This window comes from Plecotus auritus, assembly GCF_963455305.1.
Source record: "Plecotus auritus genome assembly, chromosome: 2".
Classification (NCBI taxonomy): Eukaryota; Metazoa; Chordata; class Mammalia; order Chiroptera; family Vespertilionidae; genus Plecotus; species Plecotus auritus.
The window spans coordinates 70865333-70875191 of NC_137771.1; the positions used below are offsets into that span (position 1 = coordinate 70865333).

The 9859-nt window shown below is 42.0% G+C and overlaps 1 pseudogene across 1 annotated transcript; it reads right to left on the reverse strand.

Annotated features, from left to right (window-relative positions):
• Positions 1-832: 832 nt before the first annotated feature.
• On the reverse strand, positions 833-5137 carry LOC308241101 (small ribosomal subunit protein eS7-like; annotated as a pseudogene). The gene is made up of 2 exons: positions 5114-5137; positions 833-1380 (listed from the first exon to the last, which is right to left on the reverse strand). The product of its transcript is annotated as a small ribosomal subunit protein eS7-like (transcript).
• Between the last annotated feature and the right edge of the window lie 4722 nt (positions 5138-9859).

A 9859-nucleotide genomic window follows, 5' to 3' on the forward strand; every position in this document is an offset into this window, starting at 1 on the left:
TGCATATTACTCTTTTATTAGATAGGATAGAGGCATGGTGCACGGGTGGGGGCCAGTTGGTTTTCCCTGAAAGGTGTCCCGGATCAGGGTGGGGGTTCTCTTGGGGCATGAGGCAGCCTGGGCGAGGGGCCTGTGGTGGTTTGCAGGCCAGCCACGCCCCCCGGTGACCCCAGCGGAGGCCCTGGTATCTGGGGGTTATTTATCTTTCTACAATTGAAACTTTGTAGCCTGGAGCGGAGCCAAGCCTTCTGCTTGCTTCGTGGCGGCAGCCATTTCTGTTGGGATTTATGTATCTTCTAAACTGAAACTTTGTAGCCTTAAGTGGAGGCCTGGGCTGGCCAGGGTGTGCGGAAAGCTTGGCTTCCTCCATCACCACGGGCAACCCTAGCCTCCTGCTCTTTCCAGCTCCGTGGCTGCTGCCATTTCTGTTTGGATTTATGTATCTTCTATCATTGAAACTTTGTAGCTTTGAGTGGAGGACTAGGCTGGCAAGGGCAGGCGGAAAGCTTGGCTTCCTCCATTGCCGGGGAAACCCAAGCCTCCCTCCTGCTCTCTGTGGCCATAGCCATCTTGGTTGGGTTTATTTGCATATTTGTTCCTGATTTGCTTGTGGGTGTGGGTGTGGCTTGTGGGTGTGGTGGAGTGATGGTTAATTTGCATATTACTCTTTTATTAGATAGGATAGGATAAATATTGACATGATCACCATAATAAGTCTAGTTATCATTTGCCACCACAGTTACAAATTCTTTTTCTTATAATGAGAACATTTAAGATTTACTCCCTTAGCAATGTTTTATTTTGTGAATGATATTCTAATTAGTAATTTCATTTACAACTGAAACTCAGAATTCAAAATGTACATCCTTGCCCATGAGCCTCTTATAGACACCAGGAAAGTTTCAGCCTTGTGCTCCACGTTGTCCTGCTGTGTGAATGAGCCTTTATGAGCTGGCTGCCATTGGGTTTCCCTCAGATTCTCTTGCCCACAATTTCACCTGGGAAAACCAAGTCCTCCAGATCACATCACGTATGTCAGAATGAGGCTCTGGGACACTTTTGCTTATTCTTTGTACAGCTTTTCTGACTTGGCTTAGGCAGCATTCTCCTTGGAGCGATAATGACAACCTGCTTCCCACTGAACTTTTTCTCCAACTTGCCTACTAGCCAGACTTGGATTTTCTGGAAATATTTCAGTTGAGGAACAAGAACAAAGATTATAATAGCTTTCCAACTGCCACCCACTTCAATTTCCTTGGGTGCTATTATATGCAGCTCCTGTACCTGGGCCTTGAGGTCCGAGTTCATCTCCAGCTCTAGGAGAGCCTGGGGGATGCTGGACTAGAACTGGTCTGGCTTCTCACCATTGGGCTTCAGGACCTTCAATGCTCAAGGTCTTCTCCTTGGTGAGCGTTGGCCTGGAAAGAGGCTAGGTCTCCCAAGAGCTCATCAAATCTCTCTTAAAAAAAAGTATGTTTTTATTGATTTCAGAGAAAGAAAGGGAGAAGGAGAGAGAGATAGAAACATTGATGAGAAACATCAATATTGATTGCCTGCCTCCTGCACATCCCCTGCTGGGGATTGAGCCTGAAACCTGAAATGGAACCATGACCTCCTAGTGTATGGGTTGATGCTCAACCACTGAGCTACACCAGTGGGGCCATATATTGATTTTTAAATTTGTGCTTTAACTATTTTAAAAACATCTTAAGTAATGTAAAAGTTAACTAAAATGGTAAGAAGAAAAATGTATCAAACTGGAGCAGACCATTATCTATCCTATCTAATAAAGAGGGGATATGCTAATTGACCATCACACCCTCACAAAGATGGTGGCACCCACAGTCAATAAGGAGGGAATATACTAATTGACTGCCACACCCTCAAAGAGGGCGGCACCCATAGCCACAAGATGGTGGCGCCCAGTCCCCTCAGCCCTGCTGGGGCAGCAGGCACGCGGCATGGCTGGGCCCACCCCCAGGTGGGTTCGGCTGCTTCGCACACCTGCCTCCAGAGTTCCCCAGTTCCCTCAGCCCCCCAGCCGCCCAGGGCCAGCCCGAGGTGCAGGCAAGTTATTCTTGGTCAAAGACAGAAAGCATGACCACAGTGTAATGTAACCAATTTTCTCATGATGGGAAACACCCCCAAACTGGCTCTTAGGGTGGCATCGGTCATTTATGTGAGATGAATTAGAAAGGCAGGTAGGATTCAAGTTACAGAAGCTAGAATTGCAAAGCTGATGAGCCTGAATGTAATTTTTAATTCAATGGGGGATCCAGTGAAGATTTTTGAACAGTAGAATGACATATATGGCAAAGGATGGAGGGAAATGAACAATATTTGGGAGACCAAATCAGGTATCTTTCTAAAGATTGAGACCATTATGATATTCTTGAATTGTACTGACAAAATAATCCTTTTTAGGAACAGGAAATGATTTGACATAATTTATTAGTAGCTGATAGTTTGTCTTTTCAAATTAAAAATAATTTCCCTTGACGGAGAGGAAGAAAGTGGAGGAGGGTAAAAAGGAAAAGGATTAATTATTGATTAGCAGTGTGATATTGAATCATTAATTGGTTGGATGGATTTAATTGATGATTAAGTCTTTATTTATATTTTGAAAATAATACCATAAAAACCTTTTATGGTGTTACATTTGTATCCTCTACATCCTCTATGATGCCTAAAATTTAGAAATAACATTTCATCAGGGTATAGCTGATGAGTGGTTATCTAGTCTTAAATATTTCTTTTCCTATTTAAGGGTACCAACACTCACTAGGTCAAATTAGAATCTTATGGGTTATTCTAGATACTTGTCTTTCCTATGCCATTTACATTAAATATGTAACCAAGGCTTATATTGCCACACAATCATTGCCTTATTTTAGGTCCCTATGAACTATCTATAAACATCAACAATCTTACTGATTTTTAAAAATACAGTCTCAACCTCGCTAATAAATTTATTTGTTCATTCATATTTTAATCCTGCAAATACAGTAAGTACCAAATGGCTTTCTAAACCAGGCACTATTTTTGGCTTTGGATACACAATAATGGACAAAGTAGACATGATCCCTGATCTTCATGGATTTATAATTTAATAGGAAAATGGGCATATACCTATATGTGATTATGAATTGTAATCAGTGCTCTGAAGAAAAAGAATAGCGGTATGAGAATGACACTAGTCAAATTAACCTTTCAAAAGATAAAATCTGCTCATGTCTAACATCTTACATTTACTCCAGTTGCCTTCAGGATCACGTATAGGCTCCTTAAAGGGGCTCACGAGGAACCACAGGTTGTACCCGATGTCTACCACAGTGCCAAATTCATAGAGGCTCAGTTAGTTAAATGAAGGAATAATACAAATTAAAAATGATTTTCAGACAACCTTGCGTTTGCTTGTATTAATAAAGTTTGTTAGTTTTGAAACAGATTGCCAAATGCTTCATTAAAAGGAAAAAAAATGCTTTCATCAAATTTTGAGCTCGGAATGTATTTAGAACTATTTTTTTTTGTCCTTGAAACACTGCCAGAATTTTAACTGAAATATCAGAAATGTGCTATTACTATAATGCAAAAAACATTGCTTTTTTGTGGCAGGAGAAGTCTGTGGTAAGGGTAGTGAAAAACAGTTTGACATTTGGTCATTATTTCTTATCAAGGGTGTTTTACTTGTAATGCTGTTTGACAGCTATATTCTAGGTCTGACAGCATTGAACCAGCGTAATTCCCACTGAACTGCTCTAAATAGGCAGTATTGCAATCAGTTTAACAACCCCTGGAGGCAATAAAATCTCTCCTTTGAAAGAATACTCAAGAGGAAGAAATCTAAGATTTATAAAGGGCAGCAAGTATTCAAGAAAGGGGCAAAGTTTATGTGTGAGCCTGTAATTGATGTTTCCTTTGTTGCAAAAGAAAGCTGGAGGATGCTTTAAGAATTAATCTTTAACAAGCTCTAATCTGCACTAACAAGTGTGTTCAGATGAGTGAAAGAGATATGTGGTTCTGAGTGTTAAGTTGCTTCTAACCAACTAAGAAAATTTGGAGGAATCATAAAAGTATGAGAAGGACACTTTAAAATTAAACCAGAAGTCTTTAGCCATGTCCTTTTGAAGTCTGTACCAGAGGGTCACCATCACTATAGACAATGTTGATTAGGCTTATGATTGGCTCAGGGTTTGAACTTGGTTAATACGTATGTACCTGTAGGAAGAAAATTTCAGTCAAATATAGTATCCTCATTCTAAATGAACATGGCAGTTCTACTTCTGTTGGTAGTAATTTAAACACCTATGTAAGCAGGGTTTAAATCAAGACAGTTCTAGCTTTAATTCTCTGCTTCTATCACTATCAGCTATGTATCCCTGGGGGTTTTATATCCTTGTTCACAGTTTTCTCATCTGTAAAATGGGGATGGCAGTTTTTACTAATTTGGGAGATTTGAAAGTACGTAGCTTAAGAAGAGTGCCAAATGTAATGTGGCCACAGTGCAAGAACTGCCTTCATTGAGATCTTACTATGTTCTAAGCAACTGGGAGTTTCAAGCAGCTTGATCCTCTCAGTCATCATCTAAGGCTGGTACCATAGTTTCGTAGAGGATGTTCTGAGGGTGGGGAATATTAGAAGAAATAGGCTGGGGTACATAATCAATTTGTTACTTTTCTGTCTTGGGTCCAGTTGCTAGGGGAGTAGCTTTATCCCCATCAGTGGACTCCAAGGAGCTTGGGTGTTCCTGCCCCTAGAGGGGAACTACCATCAACACTCCAATGACTCCTATCTCCTCCTCTCCATTTTTAATATATGATTGTGTATAAGTGCATCTAGGCTCATTACTGATTATTCCAGCCCGATTCTTCCTATCCCACCATTTATATCTCTATTGTTGGCTGTAACTTCCGTAGTGCTAGCAGGACTAGGCAAGACAAACTCCTAAAGGCAAATAGCTTTCTTTACTGTTCAAACTGTTCTTCACCATCCATTTAGCTTATTAAATTCTCTTCATCTTTTGGATCTCAGATTAAATATTATGTCTCCAGCAGGCCTGATTCCTCAAGAGTTGAGAGGCCTCCTCCTATGTGCCCTTCCAAAGCCTCTATACCTGTTCTGTGGCAGGTATTTCCATGTTCAATACCTGTTTCTTTACTTCTGAGCATAGGAAAGGATTGCACCATATCCCCTTCTTGAAGTTGGCGTGGCCATGCGGTTTGATTTGGCGAATAATTTGTGAGCAGATTGACATAGATTACTCTGTGCTTAAGACCCTCTCTCTTTTCCTCTGCAATGGCAATTCTGAAAGCTCGAGCTGATGATGGAGGTGCAATGGTGAATCATTGTGTGGAGGTGGGAAGTTATTATGGAGACTTGCCAAGACACACAATAGACATTGCAGTGTGAGATATATACATTTGTTGCCTTTTGGCCACTGAGATTTTTAGGGTTGTTGGTTACTGCAAGGTATCTTGACAGATACAGTCATTGCTGGGCCATCATTCTGTTTCCTCACCTGTCTATAGGTCTTACTGCAGGAAGTAATTGTCTTGTTCATCATTCTATCCCTAGAGCCTTGTTACAGGACTGCCTGACATATGGTAGGCAACTAATAAATCATTCATGGAATGAAATAATGATTCTATATCAAGGAAGGGTCTATCTGAAGATTTAATTTCCACAGTAGCCAAACCCTTGGCATGGTTCTGATGTGAGGAAAAGTGATAACGGAATATTATTTGAGGGGCAAAATGATGATCATGATTCCATATCTTAAGCTTTAGACAATTATTTCTCTAGGGAAAAATGATAATATTTTATCATTGAAGAGAGCTAGGTACAGAAAAGAAATAAAATTCATACTTCTCTTCAATATTTTTAGATATTAAACCTTTATCAGAAATATCATTTGCAAATATCTTCTCCCACTTGGTTGGTTGCCACATACTTCTTTTTATTTATGGATAAATAACAGCAGTGAAAGATGCCAAGAATTAGAGGGAGAAGCCTATGATATGAGGTCACATTAGAACAATTTTTACTAGGCATTCATTCATTCATTCAACCAACATTGTATGCTAACTGACCTTGTGTGTTATTATGCTGGGTTTAAGAATACTATCTGACACCTTTCCTTGAATAGCTCACAGTCAAGTAGAGGATAAACAGGGACCAAGCTAAGCAGAACACCATGGGATAAGTGCAGTAATAGAAGTGCCCTTGGGAAAGAGTATAGAAGAAGCCTAGATTACTTCTGAGTTTAGGGATGGTGAATTTACAGAAGTGACATTTTAGTTGGGCCTCTCCATTGGTTTAAATTCACCTTTTATCTCCAAAGACCATTCTCTGTGTTCATATTCAGGCATGAATGTGGCCATATTCTGGGATTTGTCAGCATCCAGAGCTGTACCAACTCTGATACAGTAAAATCCACGATCCCACTCTCTGACCAAAACCACCAGTCTTTCCAGCTTGCTCATTCAGTTAGGACCAGTTAAAGCTATTCTCCAAACTTATCAGGACTTTCACTCTCAGATCCCTCTTTTTGAACTTCTCTTTTTCCCTGCATAGACCTCCACGGACCAACACTTTGGTCACTCTCTTGCTATTATCCTTTGCTCATTTATTATCCTTTGGTGGGTTCTATAGTTCCCCCCTGGAAAATTCCACCTTGGATCAAATCATGTGTGGCCTTCTCTAAGCTTATATCTAATCTGCTAGAGAAAATCATAGGCAGATTTGGGACATTTAAAAAGCATAATTTCCAACTTCAACATTTCTCAGTTATCCATTTATGTTTCCTTACTGAATTGTTCCAATCTTCCCTAATGGCTTTTTTAAACCTCTATCGTAATATTCTCAGACCTATCCCCTTCTACCACATGTTCAGCAGATGACCTTGCTTATTACTTTTCAGAGAAAATATAAACCATCATGCAGCTACTTCTGTAACTTCCTATAAGCAAACATAAAAAAATTGGAGAAACCAAGATGGCGGCATAGGTAAACACCTAAACTGCTGCCTCGCACAACAATTTCAAAACTACAACTAAAAGACAGAACGGACACCATCCAGAACCACAGGAAAGCTGGCTGAGTGAAAATTCTACAACTAGAAGGAAAGAGAAAAGCTCACAGAGAATTGGAGGTACGGCAAAGGGTCTTTGTGCGCACAGAGAGGAAGGGCGGCTGAGAGCCTGGCTGACTTTCTCTGGCGGAAGGGGGAAGGAAGCCCCTGACTGCACTGAACCCCAGTTCTGGGCGAGCCGCTGGGGACCCATGCTCCTGTGGGGGGAGTCTGGACTCTCGGGCGGAGACTCGGGAGCTGGGGAAGGCAGAAGTCTGAAGGCGCGGCGTGCCAGTGCGCACAAAGGCTGCGGAGGTTGCCACAGGCTTTCCCTAGTGGAAGGAAGTCGGAGGCTCCTGACTGCACTGAGCCCCAGTTCTGACTGCACTGGACCCCAGTTCCAGGCGAGCCCCTGGGGACCCACGCTCTTGTGGAGGGAATCTGGACTCTCGGGCGGAGACTCGGGAGCCAGGGAAGGCGGAGGACTGAAGGCGCACGCGTGCCAGTGCGCACCAAAGCTGCAGAGGTTGCCACAGGCTTTCCCTAGTGGAAGGGAGTCAGAGGCTCCTTACTGCACTGAGCCCCAGTTCTGACTGCACTGAACCCCAGTTCCAGGCGAGCCCCTGGGGACCCATGCTCTTGTGGGGGAAGTCTGGACTCTCGGGCGGAGACTCGGGAGCCGGGGAAGGCAGAGGTCTGCGTGTGCGCGCAAGGGCAAGGCTGCCGGGAAGCCAAGACTGTCTGCTCCACCCTGAGACTCCACCCCATCCAAGCCGAGCACAGAGGCTATTGCAATTTGGCAAGTCTAAACCTATAAGGCTGTCTCCAGCACTGAACTTCTCCCAGCATAGACGCAGCTGATCTTACAGCCAACTGGCCTGGAGGTCAATTCCTCCCAGTGATACCAACAACAATCAAGACTTAACTACAACAAGGCTGTACACACAGTCCACAAAGGGGTGCACCAAGAGTGTCCACCTCAGGTTAACTGGGGAGGCCGACCCACTGGGCCATATAGGAAACCTAGCACACAAAGCTACCCTACCAACTCAGGGAAGCAATGAAAATGCGGCGTCAAAGAAACAGATCACAAACGAAAGAAATGGAGGAAAACAAACGACTGGATATAGAATTCAAAACTATGGTTATAAGGCTTTTCAAGAATATCCTAGAAAAGGCCGATAAATATAATGAGACCCTCGAGGATATGAAAAAGGACCAACTAGAAATTAAACATACACTGACTGAAATAAAAAATATTATACAGAGACCCAAAAACAGACTAGAGGAACACAAGAATCAAGTCAGAGAATTGAAATACAAAGAAGCAAAAAACACTCAACCGAAAAAGCAAAAAAAAAGAATCCAAAAAGTTGAAGATAGTGTAAGAAGACTCTGGGACAACTTCAAGCGTACCAACATCCGATTTATGGGGGTGCCAGAAGAAGAGAGAGAGCAAGATACTGAAAACCTATTTGAAGAAATAATGATCGAAAACTTCCCCCACCTGGTGAAAGAAATAGACTTACAAGTCCAGGAAGCACACAGAACCCCAAACAAGAGGAATCCAAAGAGGACCACACCAAGACACATCATAATTAAAATGCCAAGAGCAAAAGACAAAGAGAGAATATTAAAAGCAGCAAGAGAAAAACAGTTAGTTACCTACAAGGGAGCACCCATATGACTGTCAGCTGATTTCTCAACAGAAACTATGCAGGCCAGACAGGAGTGGCAAGAAATTTTCAATGTGATGAATAGCAAGAACCTACAACCAAGATTACTCTACCCAGCAAAGCTATCATTCAGAATGGAATGTCAGATAAAGAGCTTCACAGATAAGAAAAAGCTAAAGGAGTTCATCACCACCAAACCAGTATTATATGAAATGCTGAAAGGTATTCTTAAAGAAGAGGAAGAAGAAAAAAGTAAAGATAAAAATTATGAACAACAAATACATATCTATCAACAAGTGAACCTAAAAATTAAGTGAATTAAAAACCTGAGGAACAGAATAATCTGGTGAATATAATAGAATCAGGGGCATAGAAAGGGAGTGGGACTGATAATTCTCAGGGGAAAGGGTATGGGGGGTTCATGAAGAGACTGGACAAAAATCATACACCTATGGATGAGGACAGTCGGGGGGAGGTAAGGGCAGAAGGTGGGGTGGGAACTGGGTGGAGGGGAACTACGGGGGGAAAAAGGAGAAACAATTGAAATAATCTGAATAAAGATTTATTAAAATAAAAAAAAATTACTGATGACTCCAGCCTTCCTTTTCTCTTTCTATTCTGTTAAAAGAATCTGGCTTCTGTCTATCCTAGGCGAATAATTTGGGTATAGATTTAAATACCAGGTTGTGGAAAGAAGAGGGATTATGTTTGTACTATAAGAAAAGGGCTGCCATAACCAGTTTGGTTCAGTGGATAGAGCGTCGGCCTGCGGACTGAAGGGTCCCGGGTTCAGTTCCAGTCAAGGGCATGTACCTTGGTTGCGGGCACATCCCAGTTGGGGGTGTGCAGGAGGCAGCTGATCGATGTTTCTCTCTCATTGATGTTTCTAACTCTCTATCCCTCTCCCTTCCTCTCTGTAAAAAAATCAATAAGATATATTTAAAAAAAAAAAAAAAGAGAGAGAGAAAAGAGCCTAGGAATGAATCTTGAGGAATAGCACTATTTAAGAAAGAGATGGAGGAGGAAGAACCCCTAAGAGGGACTTAAAAGGAGCAGTCAGGGCAGGAAGAGGAAAAACAATTAATTGTGAGGTAAGGGAGCCAAAGGGAAAGTG